The 17,668-nt window shown below is 38.1% G+C and overlaps 1 long non-coding RNA gene across 2 annotated transcripts; it reads right to left on the bottom strand.

Moving 5' to 3' along the window:
- Positions 1–201: 201 nt before the first annotated feature.
- Positions 202–12,883, bottom strand: LOC122574951. Of its 2 annotated transcripts, XR_006319260.1 has the most exons (4): positions 9,523–12,883; positions 6,866–9,334; positions 1,872–6,783; positions 202–1,745 (listed from the first exon to the last, which is right to left on the bottom strand). It is a non-coding gene; the product is annotated as an uncharacterized LOC122574951 (long non-coding RNA). The 2 variants fall into 2 exon arrangements; XR_006319259.1 differs by having other exon boundaries at positions 6,866–12,883.
- Positions 12,884–17,668: the final 4,785 nt, after the last annotated feature.

The following is a 17,668-nucleotide window of genomic DNA, read 5'->3' as shown; positions in this document are numbered from 1 at the left end:
TTTAACTAATTTCCTTAAATTATACGTAATATTAGCCTATATTGTATGCGTACATCAACTCGCGAATTATAACTTTGAAAGCTTTTCTTCGAATTAATACTAACAACTAATACTAGTTAATACGTTATATCCATATTTAGTATGTTAATATCAAACATTGACTAAAGAAATTGTAATTTCCCAATTTATAAGTCAACTTACCTTCGAAACAGAAAGAAATTACGATAGAGAGAAAATGTAATAGAAACGACACGTTGGATATTCGTCTAATTCGAAACACGTGGCACACGGTGAAGGCTTCTTCGAATCGAGGCGCGTCCAGAGGCGAACAGAGCACAGGTTCTTAATAAAGGAATGCGGAGAGGCCAGCATTTACGAAAAGATCAGCTGTTCCTCGGGATGCTTCCTGAACGAGCGGCCAGAAACGACCCGCCCCTTTAAATCTCTGTGCAGGACCGTAAAGGATCAGATGGCTGCAAGATACGTAGGTTCCAGACTCGCTCGGACGTTCATCAAAACTTAAGCACGTTTAAGCTTCACCGTTATAAAATTCACGAACACGTTTTTCCTTCTTCCTGTCTTTTTTCTTTTTGTTGCCAGATTCTTGCCAGTAATTCGTCCACTTTTTTACGAACGACCGTCTTTTCTCGTATCAAACGGGTTTCGTTTTAATCATATTCTCCCCTGATTTTATAGGTCGAAGAAACTTTGTATATGTATAGCTACAGTAGCGATGAGTAGCATCGAATTAGCTTCATCAGTTAGATTATATTTCGCTCGAATCGACAGATTCAACGTGTGACTATGAAACATCTGGAATGAATCGATGAATGACTTAAAAATTTAAGGATGATTTATATATATGTTGCTTATATTTTCTGTATACTTTTTTACGTTATAAAAATATTTTGATAATTTGTTCAAATTGTACAAAATCAAGCAAAATGAACGAATTGTATGGTAGCTATATGCATATTATGTAAATGAAATATTTGTTATTTATTTGTAAACTCTTATATGATTTTTATGATAATTGAGATCATGTTTTGCCAAAGACGAATCATTGTGTGTGCGTGTTTCACTGATTTCTGCTTATCGGCTACAGAACGAGACAGATTTACATTGATTTCTCATTCACATTCTCACTCGACCGCAATATACACCAGCTTATGCACCATTACGTTAGTATATTTCTCGTTATTTGTTTTCATCGTATACAGCTGCTTAATCGAGGCAGAAATGTGGACATGTGAATTTGTTTACTTATTACTTGGTAGAATAGTTTATTACGATTCTTATCAACCCCTATCATCGATTTCGTTTTTATTTAAGGATTTCGGTTGATATTCTACAAGTTTTTAATTCCTGCTCGATGGACGTCTTTATTAGTTCCCGCATGTCTGCTCGTGTAATAGAGAAATATGTGCTATGAAAAGGACGCAGCTGGTTTTCAATTATCCATGTTTCTTTGTTATTCTTCAAGTTCTCGGCAAACGTCATTGGATTGGAACAAACGATCGCTTGGTTTACGTGTGATTGTGAAAATTTACAATGTACTGTGAACGATTTTTGTATTTTGAAGATATTTACTCGTCAACACTGATCGGTTCTTTGTCACACTGCATACCAAAAGTACCAAGAAACTTATCCGTTACGTTTACTGGAAAATTCCGAGAAAATTTACCCTCTCAAGATACGTTTAATGGAAGTAAAGTAACAGATCACACACGTGTAGAATAAAATCACTGAAAAATAGAAGCAGTGAAAATCCTAAATCCTATAGCCAACAGTGTACTCCTCCGAATACACAAGATGCTTCAAATATTTTTCATTTAAAATAAAATAATATTTAAAATAAAGATAATAATCACCAAGTACAAAACCAAGCTGGAAATCTGGTGATACCACCGATACCTATCGTGACAACGGATCTATCAAGTGCTCGCACCGAACACCGGTCCCAACAAAACCGACAAAGTGACTCAAACTACCCAAAGCCAGCGTGACGAGACGAAAGAAAGTTCACTGCGAAGGAAAACGTCGATCACGATGGTCGGAAGAGCGTTTCGGAAGGTTGGATCGGTTAGTCAAAGCCACGCGTATCGCAAGAAGGGGAACGCGAAGAGGCGGTTATGAAGTGGCTGAAGAAAGAGGAAAAATGAGGGGGGACGACTGGTCCGGTAATTGAATGTACCAAGGTGTATGATTTCGTCGATTTATCCCCGAGGCGCGAGCGAGCCGCGGCTAATTTAAACTAAATGCTTGGCCGGTAAACGCGGCGGTGGCCTGATAAGTTCTCCTGATTTAAGCGGTTCGAAACCACGGCCAGAACCAGCGGCCCTCTGTACTTTCGCGTCGTTAAGCCAACTAATTAAACGGCTGGCCACCGTCGCCGGGTATCTCTCTTTTTCACGATTCATCCCTAAACGCGTCACGCAGACAGAGATATACCCGCTGAAGCGACAGTGTGTAGAGGAAAAACGAGGGAGATGCGTAGCCGGAGCGTATACTTAGCCACGGTTATTCTATACCTAATTATCGTCTTACGCGGCCGATTATCGACGATTATTAAGGATCACGGTCGATCTTCGCCGGCAATCGTTCGCCTCGGGACGTATAAATCTGCGGGAACGGCCGGCTGCAAGCTTGTTATCAAAATCTATTACGCTTTCCGTAATTCCGGCGGCGCCCCATCGTTAGTTTTAATTGTGACCGGTTCAGGGATCGCGATCACGCGGGACACCATGATAAGTACAGTGGTGAAGATCGCTGGCTTTTGGTTTTCTAATTTTATTTAAAAAAAAAAGAAAAAAAAAGTGCTGGGCTTGGCAGGCTAGGACAAGAAGATGGAACGAGTCATTAACGTAAGTATTGGTTATGCGTGTAATGAGAAACCTATAGCTGTATGATTCAAATATTAATATCGATATTGTATGATAATAGTAACCTCGGCATGCCGTGTCCCTTTTATTCCTTTTAGCGCTTTCAAATTGTAATATACACAGGTAACTCTCTCGCAATGCGACACTCGAGTGCTGACCATTTCATATACTACTATTATATTATATTCATCTTTCTATTATATTTTGGTCAAACTTATTCTAACTACCTGCACACCGCTTTTTTTCCATCAGATATTTTTATCTTCGTATATCATTTTCTGTGTACTTTATGTCTCTTTCTTATGCCTCACAGCATACAAAGAATTCGATTTCTCTGCGCCAAGTTTAACATTGAATTTCAAGATTGAGGCTCAGGAGACTCGAGCAACACCTACGTCGCTATAATTGCACAAAATCTCAAGAACCACTGAACGACGATTTCCTACAAAAGCTACAGTGAAATTGTAATCATCGTCTCCTCTTGTCATCCTCGTACATATTAATAAATACTTTGTCAAGTACGATCGATCTACCGCATAATCTCTTCTAAACTATACGTTATCCGAAACAGTGTTTCGAACAAAATTTTATCCTATTTTTGTTGCCTACTGTATATAACTTACAACTTAAATAAAAACGACATCAACCACGAAACGGACTTGAGGAACGCGTCCCATGCGACAGTTACGTAACGGCTTAAGAATACGGTGTAATATAGTTGTCTCTCAGGGCACGGTTTCGTAACTCGCAGTGTGGCACGTGGCCCGGCCAAAGGAAACTGCAGCGGGCCTCGCGTGTCGCACTTGCATCCGCGTGTCTCGCCTTGCCTTCTTCGCAACATTAATAACCAAGCCATTTGCATCAGAAACACCGACCGTATGCGCGGACAATGACAATTTGTCGTGCGATATGAAATCGAGTCGCGTACGCACGATATCTTCTTTCGCATTGCCTCGAGGAATGGCTTCGATAGGAACAAGAGCTATTTGCCGGCAAACGACGCGAACCTTTTTTGTTTCAGAAAACGGGGCATTGTTTGGTTGCTTGCTTGATTACACGGTTTCTTCTGTCGTTACATGTGTCCTTCTATGACGCAGAATTTAATCCTACGTTTTATGATTCTTCTAGCAGCTGTCTGAATAGATCTATATATATTCTTCGTTTACAATGTTGTTTTGATAGACGAGTGTTTGAACATTTAACGCAGGCAATTCTTATTATGCGTATTGCGTACAATTGCATTTTCCTTATTTTCTAATATATCTCAGACTTATCGCGTCTATTCGATTTGCCTATAACATTTTCACAATGTTTCAGAAGAACCGGTTTTCTGTTAATTACATTTTCGATCGACTCTTTACTTCTTACTCTCGTTATTATTCGAATCAACCCCTCAAAGTAGATATACAAGTGTGTGTAAATTAATAATAAAGGAAATTATGATATTAGCAGACGATTTATCCTAAACAAACGAGGCTTACGTAAGCCGTGCGCTAATTTTTTGTCCAGCCGAGTATATCCTGGCTGCAGTCGTGAAGGATCACCGGCTGTTGAAGAGCAAGAGTGGTAAAAGAGGATTACGAATCCCCCGCTCTTGCAGCCTGCTAATACCATAAAGAAAGAGTAATTCGACCAGATCATCTTGAGAATACGTTACAACGTATTTCAAACAGCTTTCCTTCGTTTGTCTTCTTAATCGGCTCTTTTTCCTTCCTTTTGTCTTCACGATAGGATTAATGAATTTCCTACAAACGCCATACGAATTTCGAGAAGAAGAAGCAAAAATAGCCAATCGACTGATAACTGAACAGTTCTGAAAAATCTTCGTCGCTTCGTACCGAATGACGTTCGAATATAGAATTTGCTATTCGATCAATTAATATGTAAATCGAAGACTCATTGATCAATAAATTAAGCTCTTTTGTAAGTTATTTCAACTGGCAAATATTACAAGCTCGTCAAAGTGTTAAAAATTATAATTTCCTAATCTCATGTAAACAAATATGGAAAATATCTTTCCTCCGATAGAAGCAAATATGTGTGTTAATATAATTTGTATGTATATCGAGGCTGTTATTAGCCGAAAGACTATGGTCACGCTACCGTAAAAAAGAGAACGCAAAAATGATTCGAACCGCATAAACCAAGATCACAAGGAGTGTAAAAAAGGTACACAGCTATCGAGATCGAGTCGAGATTGCCGGGGCAAACCGCAGAAAATGTAGCAAATGTGACATTGTCCTCTCGGTGAACGGAATATTCTGCGAAAACGTGCACCAACCCTGTGCACCAACAGATGTTTCCCGTATGGTGTCGGTGCGTCAAAGGAATTCGCTGGTTCCTGCACGTTCGCATTTCTTCGGTTGGAACGTGTTTTCGTTGCTCCTCGAGAATTTGCTCCCAATTTTTGCCATCTCGTATCATTTTTCTTTTCGTATATTCATGTTACTTTTCTGATTTTTACGACTATCCGGTGCTTAAAAGAGAATCTGTATCTTTGCTCATTAACGCCTAAGTCGTAAAATAACGAGAAACTACCGAGCGTACAAAGCTATCGAGAAACGAAATCATAGAGCTAATCGTTTAGATAGACTTTAATTAATTTCCCCGGCCATTTGTCACTTGACCGATTTTATAGTTATCTTTTACGGACAAAAAAGATGAAATCTGTGGTGGTTATTTGCAGTGGCGTGTTCGTAGTTTACGATTTAGAAAGTAATTTGTGAAACGAAGGAATAATCCGCGACTTCTACTTTCGCTAATTCAGTAGAATGAACTCGTTACACGTACAAACGCGAGTACATTCCTTGGTATGTATTACAGCGAAGAGTTTAAAGAAGAGCCAACTTGGAATACTATTACCTTGAGAAAATTCCATCAAACTCTATCAGAATAACGATCAGTATCGTCGTATCTGTATATATTAGCAGTATATATTTCTATATATCTGTATATATTTGAAGAATGATTCCAAATTGTCAACCAACAATGTACCAGCAGGATATGAAACAAGTATACCATTTACATAACCAAGCTATGTAAAAATGAAACTACAAAAATATATTTGCACCTCGTCGCATTTACTTGTTTATCTGATACCTACTATCTCAACATATTCAATTACATATTCGCTTTCTTCTCGTTATTTCGCTCCATCACGAAGATAAGCACGCACCTTAATCTCGAATAAGATATCCGATCAAAGATGTAAATACCAAATTGAAACAGTATTTTCCGATCGAGGCTCGTTTCATAAATTACTCGTTACGCCGTGTAACGTCGCAGGACTAATAGTAGGCGGTATCGGTGTACATTTTAAAATAGGGGAAAAGTAAGATGGAAAAACGTGAAAAGGGAGCCGCACGGGGACGCTAGATAAAGCGACAGAGATAAGGGCGAGGGGCAGAGCGAAGATAAAACGGAAATCGGGTAACGCTCTCTGTTCAACACCTGGAAGTGACTGCTGGTAAGGATCGGCCTGAAGGTTGAATTACGAGGTAGCGAAGGAGTAGGGGGCACCTGTGCGGCAGGTGACCGCTATCCTACGAAGCATAGCGGAGCTTGAATATTCACGCACGGACCGCGTTCTTCTTCTTTGGTTGTTGGCTCGTGTGCGATCGCTATCGCCTACGCCTACCAAGCGTTCGCCTCGTTTCTAATTACCGCGCAGCCATACGCGTTCCATCCATCCGCGATGCGTATTAAACACGCCGTGTTTACTCGCTATTATACAGACTGGCGCGCCGCGCCTGCTTAAATCGACGCTCGTGTAAAATTTGCATACATCGGCGCAGTAACCTTCGCTCTTTTTCTTCTGAATTTCCTCTTCTTTCCTTTTCATTCATCTTCGCTCTCGTCCTTTTCTTTTTCTATGATTTCTGACCATCTGCCATACACACCACTGAAAACAATTAAAGGGTCATATATAAAAAGGCTTTTATCAAATATCTATTGAAAAGCGTACAAGGACAACAGTAAAATACCTTCTTCCTTTTTCTGTCCAATTTATCTCTCCTTTTCTCTCTTCTACCGATTCCATTCACTCTTCCATCTTCCTTTTCCTTCCTTTCTCTACGATTCCTTCTCGAGTATTTGTCGTATACGCTGTTCAAAGCAATTAGAAGATCAAACAAGATAAAACTGTCGAATATCTATGGAAATATAAACCAAGAGAACGACAAGGTTACTGTTGTGGATACCGCGTCCTCTGCTAATAACATCGCAAGATGAATATCATTTACAACGACGAAAGCGTATCTTTTGCTCTACACCAATTTCATTCCATGCTCTTTCCATTCTCTTCTTCTGCGGTTTCTGTGGGTTTGTCTTCCTCTGAGGTCGATAATAGTATTAATGATAGTCCGGATATATGGTGTGGTATTATTCGTGATTAAGTACAGGTATAATTATATGTTCAACAATTTGTGATTGAACTGGTAGAAAAATATCAACTGCTTCTGCGTTTCGAATCAGTGCCGATTATTCCTTGAAATACTTAGTGCTTCGTTTCGTTTTCAGCGTACAGATATGTTGTACGAAATGAATCATTTAACTCTCATATTCAAGCAACTTCTACGTTATACCAATCAAGAATAATGTCGTTTTTCAAAGATCAACTGCCTTGATCGTTAACATATTTACATTCGACGTTTTACATCGAGCCTTGTTACGAGAAATACAATTTTGTAAAAGTTGCATTCCATTTAAAGAGAGAGAACAAAGTTGTTCTTCGATATTTCTGCATAGCGTTAACGGGCTTTTAAAGCAACTCGAACAAACTCGTTGCTCAAGCTACAAGCTAAAAAAACCGATAAGAAACGAAACGCTTGGTTCACGTATATCACATTCGACAAATTGGCCCATGAATCCGTTCGAAAACGCGCTGGACGATCACGATCGTTTACGCTGATTTACAATACAGCGGGCGCGTCGATTTGTTCGCCGGCTTCGCAGAAAAACTCCATCTTACCGGAAATTAACGGAGATCGCGGCGCTGGTTAGAGGCAATCTGCGAACCGCGTCAATTCTCGATGAAAAAAACGGTCCTTTCAATTACCGGCAGACTTATAGCCGGTACTATTAAACTCTTCCAACCTCATAATTGCTATCGTAAAATCTCTGCTACCCTGTGCGCCATGCTCGCGCGTTATTCGCGAAACTGGCTTCTTCGTTTCAGCCAAACCGATCCAGCCTGCTTCGCGATACACTAAACAGCTGTTAGAAACGCAATTTCTTCTCCGCGTATCTTGCTTTCTTATGCAACTGTTTCTTCCGTACGTATGTTTCTTGGTATGTGCGATTGATAACGGTAGAATGTCCGATTAAGTTTTTCCAATTACGTCACTGCAATGTGGTCTGCACGCGAGATGAACAGACATAAGAAACAGTGTTCGCGAAATGTAAAGCTGTATCGAAGTTTGGTTAGTCCGTTTTGCTTATATAATTCAGGTAACTATTTAAAAATAACTAAACAGGTATATATATGTCGGAGATGAAAAGACATCGGGGCCTTTCTTTTGAAATGGTTGGGGAAACCCTCAATACCCGAAGTCGGATTTTTATTATAGCTACACTTAAGAAATAAAACTAAGAAATAGTTGTAATGTTCTAATCCGATTATGGGTGCTCAAGATTTATGACGATATATTATGATCGGCTTGGGCTCGAAGTGACATAAGGAGTCACCGAACGTAACCACGGTCTCCTTAAAAACAAAGATCGAGCCGAGAGGTGGGGAGAGGACTATACAAGGACAGTTCCATTTGGACCGACAGAGAGTTATCGAGAGAAGTACTACTTGTACGTTGAGGCACACCAGCATCGCGTATCACATCGGACGCGTCTTTCCGTTAGCCGTGGATTCGTGTCGAACCTAAATTCATTGTCATCGACATCTCGTTTGTCCGATTGCCGTTATTACCTGTAACCTCTTGTAATCATCACATCGGTACCAGTAACGATCAGCTAGAATGCATAACCACGATGGTCAATTCGAGCGAAGATTCGTCGAATGCCCAAAGTTGCAACTCTGACCCGACATATATATGTCGGAAATGAAAGGACATCGGGGCCTTATTCTTTTGGAATAATTGAGAAGGTCCGCAATACTTTAGTCCAGACTTTTCTTTATAACTGTACTTGAATAATAAAACTGAGAAATATTTGTTTATATTCTAATCGGAGTATGTTTGGCCGAGATTTATGACAGTGGGCTTGGGCTCGAAGTGACATAACTCTCCTTAAAAATATAGTCGACCCAAGGGATACAAAGAGGTACATAGAAAGGTACAGGAGGAGTTCCACTTGGACCGTGGACAATTGAGTTCAGTCGCACTTGCACTTTGGAGAAGTAAGCGCATTTATTATCCTGTTGACCGTGTATTCGTTATTGAACCTAAGATTATTGTGATTAGCATCTCGAGTATCCAATCGACACGGTTAATTGTCAAATTCTGTAATAATCATATTTGTACCATTAACTATCATCTGTATGGTATAACAACAATGGCTAATCCAAATGAAGATTCGTTAAACGCCCCTAACCCTAATGATAATTCGACATATATATGAGCGTGTGTGTGGATATACAGAGAAGAAAGTAGTATAATATAATATGGTACTAATATAATGTGGTACTTACTGCAATTTGCTTTAAGACTAATTTTTAAATTTCTGTAGTTTTGGTAGCACGTATCTTCGATTTTTCAAACTTGGAAATTTTAAATCTTTTTTTTTTTAATTCTGTTTTTTAAATTTTCGGATCTTAGAATTTTGTATTCTTTGAACTTTGAAATTTTGACTTTTCAAACTTTCGAACTTCGGGATTTGACGAAATTCATTTCACTCGATTGAATTCACTTTGAAATTCAGAATTATTTAACACCCGCCGAATGATAACGACCATATCTATCGTATGATTATCATATTGACTACAATTCTACAATAACGTTATCTATCGTTATTACGAAAAGCTGCAACTGCAGGTGCAAAACATTTAACAAATAAAGAATTAGGATAACATTACATCTGAATGCTCAAAGATTCAAAGAATAGAAATGGAAATAATGAAGATTCTCGAATGCACGTGTTTCTATAACAATTGCATATCAGCACCTGTTTTGACGTACCCTGTTTCCTCGAAATTTCCATATCACTACGTTTTGAATATCACTGACAATAACCCTGTAAAATAACGTTATTGTAGAATCATGAATAGCAACAAATACGTAACGTCATTATATAGTAACATTGTAGCAGACGTGACGCTTTCGATTACTTCTTGGAAGCTAAGGAATTGTTTATTATCTTATCGTAGTCTTAAGAATTAATTTTTATCGTTCTGTTTATCTGTTACATCTGTTCAAACTTTAAAAGCTTCAAACGTTTTATGTAAGTTTTGGAAAACCTCCTTAAAATAATCGACAACGATTCTGTAAAATCTCTAAATTTCAAAAATACCTGGCTAACTTCACAAATTATTCATCCAGCTATCCACGATTCATTCAAAAATTCTTCCAAAACCTCATGAGAATCCTTCGAAGAATAAAACACATTTTAAGCTCGAGAAGTGAAGGACGCAAGCGCAATACATTTGAAAACCTTCTTAAAATAATCGACAATGATTCTTTAAAATTTCTAAATTTCAAAAATACCTGGCTAACTTCACAAATTATTCATCCAGCGCTATCCACGATTCATTCAAAAATTCTTCCAAAACCTCATGAGAATCCTTCGAAGAATCAAACACATTTTAAGCTTGAGAAGTGAAGGACGCAAGCGCAATACATTTTAAAAGCGCAACCTGAATAATTCCATCAAAAAAAAAAAAGAGAAAAAGAAAAAAGAGGACAGAATCTCCCGAGATACAATACTTTGCGTTCAACGTGCGTATTAATCGCACTCATTTCCGCAAAATCAGGGTGTCTGACGTTTAAACGGTGGCCATTATCGTTTCCTAGTCTGCGGATGGTAACGGATGCCGATAAACAGTACGTTTTCTCGCAGGAACCAGATTTTCAGCCGTCCTTCCTCAAACGCGCCACGTAAAACCAAGGGCACAAAGTGCGCTAAAACGACTGTCGCAAGCGGACGTCGATTTTGTCGGATGTCATGACCGCACACAACAATTTTAATTTTATCCATCAAAACTAGACTGTGAATTTTTACTGTAATTTTATTTTGAAATATAAAGGCGCGAAAGATACGTAAAATAGCCAAAGTAAAATATAATTTTTGCCTTCTGCTTTATTTGCATTCATAAAGATGTAAATTTGTATAAAAATCTGTAGTCTGTTGATAACTTTCTCACATCGGTAGACGAACAAACTGATTCTAATGCACAAATCAGGATTTTCATTGAAACTTTGTTAAGAAACAACAACAAAACAGAAAGAACAAAAGAAGAAACAAAATTGAAGAAAGACTGCTGTATTATGAAGATATCTCCATATTTAGATAACCAGTAATTTCAGGAAAGTATCAGAAGTCAACTAAAAATCAGGCTAATGGTTTAGTTTAATTTTTAGTGAAGACGGTTCCGTATATTGAAGCTAATACTTGTATATTTAACATAGCATAACTTAGCTTAGCTAGCCGATATATTGCGGCTTTAATCAACGAGTATGTAACACACGAGGTGGACAAAAGTAGAGAAAGGACGCAGTTTCGTTAATTAGAAGCGTGCGATTGCCAGGCCCGTTCGACTCTTGCGAATTCCGCGCCAACTCGCTGGTAATTTGCTGGCAGCACGATTGAGAAGAACGAGAAAGAAAGCAGGGTGAAAAGGGGCAGAGAAAGAGAAAAAGGTTCTGGCCGCAAAAAGGGCTTCTTCGTTCGTTAGGACGCTGTGATTGGCTCCGGTACGGGACAGGTGCGTATCAGCACACGATTCGCCTCGTAACGTCGCCGCTTCTGGCCGCTTCGCTTCCTTATTTTTTACGCCCGGAAATCTTTACGCCCGTGTAATCCGTCCTGAGTAACGATACGAGCTGGAAACGGCTGTGACACCGGGCCTGCTCGAATTTTGTGTATTCGATGCGCAATACCATGGCCCTGTTTCGTGCGAGTTGTCTCGTTCGTCGACCTATACATGTACATAGAGTGTTTAGAAAGATTGGTATTAAATTGGCGTTGAACGTTTAGAAGAGAACGTTTGAGGCGATATCGTTCTAGATATCTTCAATTTATTGAAATGTGGTTTGCTTGAGTGGTTCATAGAACGGTGCTTTATTTTATTTGGAAAAAGTATACTTGATTTCTTTCTATGACCATAACGCCATCATCGACAAATTGTGTTTAAAATAATAAGTAGGCTGTGAAATCCATAGGAAATAAAAGAGATACAAAAATGCCTGCAATGTACATAATACACAAAAGTATTATGTATGAATATCATATAAAAATATATGTATAGGTAAAATATTTAGATTATAATACTCGATAAAACTATTTGATTGTTTACCGACTTCAAATATCCTTATTTCTGAGAAAACAAACATTGAAGTCCTCTCGACTACCGAGTTATCTCTCTAAAAGTTATTTTATAAATATTTATAAAACGACATTTGCGTAGAAGATCGTTTAGAACGCAAATATTAAATATCATCTCTGTATTGCTTACATTAATACTACACACTTTTGATCGTACGTTTTACGACACCCAGTATATGGAGAATAGACACGTGGGAACTCAGTCGGCAGACGAACTCGAGTTCGTCGTCCCCGAATCACCAATCTCGGCCGACCTTCGTTGTCGAGCGAGCAATTAATCGATTTCGAGAAAGGCACAAGAAGGAGAGAAGATTCGATTCCGATAAGAATCGGCCAGTAGTCGCGTAAATAGTGGTGGAACGTTAATTTTGCAAAGGGGCTACCCTCCCGCTGGGCCAGAACAATGCAAGTATCGAGAACACCGGAAATCAGATGCCAACAGCAACAAGAACATCAAGAACGAAACGTCTATTGCAGCTTTCGACGATTAGCACGAGATATATGGCATACTCGTCCTTTCCTCGCTTTTGTATTATACAATAACATGTATCTTTCAACATTTATTTACCTTAATTACCTAAACAGTTCTAAGCAACTAATAAACTTGTTACTATATACCAAGTTTGTTCATACCTTTCAATTTTTCTAAAAGTATAATAAAATATTGAATCAATGCTAATTCGAAATAATAGTCACGGGGTTAAAGCATCTCTGTTTACCATTGAAACAACCAATTAGCTTGTTATTACGTACTTATTCGTGTCCCTCAATTTTACTAAAAGAGAAACAAGAAACGTGAAAATTTGATCTCAACTCGACAACCAAAGATTGTAGGTTGTACTTCAATTTTCAAACAGTGCAGATCATTCGTAAATGCAACCGACATACAGAAAATAATCGCGTAATTAAACCGGCATCGATAACATCAACGTTACCAACCTGACACACGTGTAATTAATATACACGAGTCGTTGGTAACTCAATCGACAAGACTGCTGCATTTCTATCTTATATGGCTGCACCGTGCAGTATGATGACCACGCGAGCGCACCCACGCAGCCGCTGAGGCGGGTGTCGGCGTGTGTGGTGCGCAAGTACGCAACCGGATACCGCGAGCAGAGGCCGGCACGCGCCGAAAGTCGACTCGTCGGTTTTCTCGGCTGGTTACCCGTCAATTTGCCGCTTCGATACTCTCGCTACGGGGAAAGGTGATTCGAAAATGCTCGTCGAGCGTAGCCACGCGTGTCCCGTCCAGGGACGTGTCAAATCAACGTGCGTTAAATCGTCGAAATTCGACGGTTTTCTGTCACGATAGTTTCGTTTATCGTCGTGGTTCGTTTCGAGATCCATTCGCGCCTATACGAATTTGAAAAATCGATGAGCAAAGCCAGAGATATGCTCGCATGCTGCATTCTACTCGTGTCAGCTTCACCATCGATTTTTGAAATAATATTTCCCGAAACTGATTGGACACGCAAAAACGCTTATAAATATAATGACAATAGTCAAGAAAATGTCACTGCTTACGGCTATAGAATATACCCGCGGCTACCATGCTCGTGAAAAATTGAACGTAATACAACCAGTCACCCAGGCCGATTCGAACCTTAGATCCTAAGATACGATCGAGTGACCGGAGGAACAGAAAAGCATGCGACTCACGATTAGATGCGAGGAACGTCGTTTTCGATGTTGTTGTGATGCAGAAAATATCATCGTGAAGTCCGTCATCAAATAACAATCATCGAACGCCATGGAAAAAGTGAAGGCTGGAGAAAATCTGAAATAAAGCGTGGAATATCTATTATAACTCATTTTTGAAAACAATGTAAAGTACAACATTCAGAGATACTTACATTCTTGATTTCTGAAACATCGCTAGATCCTCTGCGGAGAGTAGGAAAGAGTGGAGATCGTGAACAACCTTTAACACGTTAAAACGTGAAATATTATAATCTATTTTTAAAAACACAGAATCGATTGTTTAAATAGTTTGAGATATTGAAAGATGAGAGTCGAAGAGTACGATAGTATTACGCGCCGGAAGCTGAACATGTAATGGCGACTTCCTCATAGAAATAATAAAAGTTATTTAAAAAAAGTCAGGAGATGACGCTGCTATAGAGAAAATGCGCGGGAAACACAGTACAACGTAATCCAAATGCAGACAATAAAATTACTCCTTTAATTTATTTGAAATAAACAACGTTGATATGTTAGACCTATCAAAGGGCATTTGTATAATCATTTTTTAATTTCCAATTAGCATTCTCAAGAGAATTATCCAATTACGTTACGATTAGATGCGAAGAACGTTGTCTTCGATGTTTTGACCAAGGAAGTACATGAAATTACGTAAAATTGTGTATCACGAAATAAATAACTGTATGTATATCGAATATTATTAATGATTCAATGAAAAGACAATGCAAATATGTGACAGCTTTCGTTACAATAAGTGATACATTACCAAATCTCCGTAAAAATCAGATTGACCATTAATCATCATGGCGTCCATGCTTTGAATTGACGACCTAATCCTTCCATGTTAGTCGTGTCATTAATCGACACCATCAAATCAAATCAAATCAAATATAAAAGAAAGTAACACCAAAACCAGCGAAAATTATATTAATACATTCCATTACAAAGCCTGTGTCACAATCGAAGTAAAGAACGCAAGGTATCGATATCTCTAACAATCAAATACAGGATCGAAGAAAAAATAACGAAAAAGGGATATTTAATTTGGAATTTGACACAAATCAAATAAATAAATGGTTGATTGAAATGGTAATATTAAGCAAAAGCTACTGTGCACTTACCTGCTTTTCTAAATTCAATGATTTGCAAGTGTGGCTGAATTTTGGATGCAACAAAAAACAATCTTTTTTATATACTTTCTTAACCTTCACTTACACGACTGGTTGGATAGAACACTGTGTAATTCTTATATTCACCACCCTAGATCATAGATGGCATAACAAAATCTCTGTCGTTTTGTACAATCGGTATTTCAGAACGCGTGACATGAAGCTCCATCAAATGCTATGTCTGTTCAACATCTCATCTGTGATTAGTATGTCAACGAAGAGAACAGTGATCTGTGATCTGACTTTTGCAGTTTGAAAATGTATCGTAAATTGAAATTTATCGAAGATTTGCAACACGATATAAGAGTATATAGTGTACTGTAGCAAAGTAGTTAGTGTTTACCTGTGTATCCACGATTTCAAAAATGAATCATTTTCCACCAGTGGGAGCATTTCCATCAGTGAAGACAGCACATCAGTGTACATTTGTGAGTATGAAGAATCTGAATCACTCGAGGCTGTGCTTCGAAGTATTTCCGTGTTTTACACTTTCGGTGAAAAGGAAGAACGAGAGAACCGGAAATCAGTTGCTGGTTCGTGATAAATTTCGAGCAGGTGAAATACACCGGAGTAAAAGGCTTCGCGCGGAACAGAACAAGTCGAAGAAAGTGGAAGAGAGAAAGAGCATGGCAGAGATAAGGAGCAAGATAAAGAGGGTAAAAACGGCACGTGAAGAGACGGATACGCAATTCGATGGCTGAAAACGGCCGATAATCATGACTCAGTCATCTCGTTTATTGCGAATAAAATAATTTATAGAACGGACGGCGCGTGTTACAACCGGGCTAATAATTTGTCACGACATAACGGGATTTCTTTGAATCACTTGCCTTTTCGCGCATGCATGTGCAGGTGGAAACTCGAGTTTCGATAATTAACGCATCTACTTCTTTATTTTCACCACTCGTCGATACAACAGCCGGTTAATTATGTAAATGAACTTATTACGGGAGTATTAAAGGACCACCGTGTTCTTCGTGTTTTACCCAACGAATAATCAAAAATGTGTTCAATACGCAGTTGATTTTACGTACCGCTTGGAGATGCCAGGTAAGGTTAAACCAAATATCTTGCGATTTCATAAGAGGAAATGCTTTCGAAGGTTATGTTTATGGTACTGTAGAGGTAGAGACATTTATTTAAGAATTCACTTATGAATGCGAGAATTGAGATAGCCAGTGAAAAATTGATAAATACTGGTAATAGAAAGAATTTATGAAGAGATTGAAAATAATTACAATAAATAGAATTTATATTGCATAGAATTCTCATTATGTGATTTCAGTATTTCACTTTGTGAAAAGTGTAAGACATGGCATAATTTTCCTTCGATCGTAATTAACCAAAATGTGTACCAGATAAGATACAAATGATTTATGTATTTATGCGAGAAAATTTTATAATTTGAATATGATTTAACACCTACAATCATGCTCTGAAAATTAATAAAGATTGTAGAAAACATTATATCTCGTACAAAAAAGTATATCGAATATGTCAGCAATAAATAACTGAAATTTTACACTTAGTAGGTACGCTATTACTTAAAATAATTTACAAACGTTGCTTTCGATATGAAGCTTAATTTCACAGCGAACATGCTCAGACGAATTAAACAACATTTTATAGCTATAATTTCCATTCCGTTGCTAGCTAATAATTATAATCTTACTGTATCTCGCTTCAAAGGAACATTTGTCACTACTTACACTTTCACCAAAGATATTGAACGACACTAAAATATCGAATATTCACTGTAATCATCGTATTCTTATCTCGTTAAAATTGTCGTATAAATTGTTCGGTTCAGATAATTGTTCCCGGATTTATCGTTGGGTTAAATACAATTTATCGGTTTTAATTGGCGCGACAGAATCAGGATGAGGTTGTAATAAAATAAATAACTTTTCCCTTTCGCCTGAAATGACCTCTTTTCCATCTTTCTGTGTCTTATTTATGCTAAACCAGCGTTAATAATACTAATTAATTAAAGCTCGTGAACCTTTCAAGTCGAAATTTCGCTAGTTTTTGTTCAATTATGAATCGACAAAATTCGAGGAGAATTCATTTCCGCGATATGTAATTGAAGTGCATGTACAGGGTGTCCCATTTTAATCGATCCACATTTTAAATATTGAAAATATGTTTCAAATAAAACTTATTTATTTCGAGGGGGCACCTCGCGATGGTTACAAATCTCATCGCGCCTTGGAGAGTTCGAGTTTACTTGTTTGTTTAAATGGAACTACCTATAAATTATGAAAAATTATAAAATTATAAATTATAAAAATGGGACACTCTGTACATGCATTTAAGGAAGAAAAGTCTCGAACGGGTAAATATGTACATATAATGCAATTACAGATTTTGATCGAAAACATAATTTTTATGATCGTGTTTGAGAAACTGATAATTAATTAAAAA

The sequence above is a fragment of the Bombus pyrosoma genome, linkage group LG14 (genome assembly GCF_014825855.1).
Source record: "Bombus pyrosoma isolate SC7728 linkage group LG14, ASM1482585v1, whole genome shotgun sequence".
Classification (NCBI taxonomy): Eukaryota; Metazoa; Arthropoda; class Insecta; order Hymenoptera; family Apidae; genus Bombus; species Bombus pyrosoma.
This window is presented reverse-complemented; position numbering and strand designations above follow the sequence as displayed.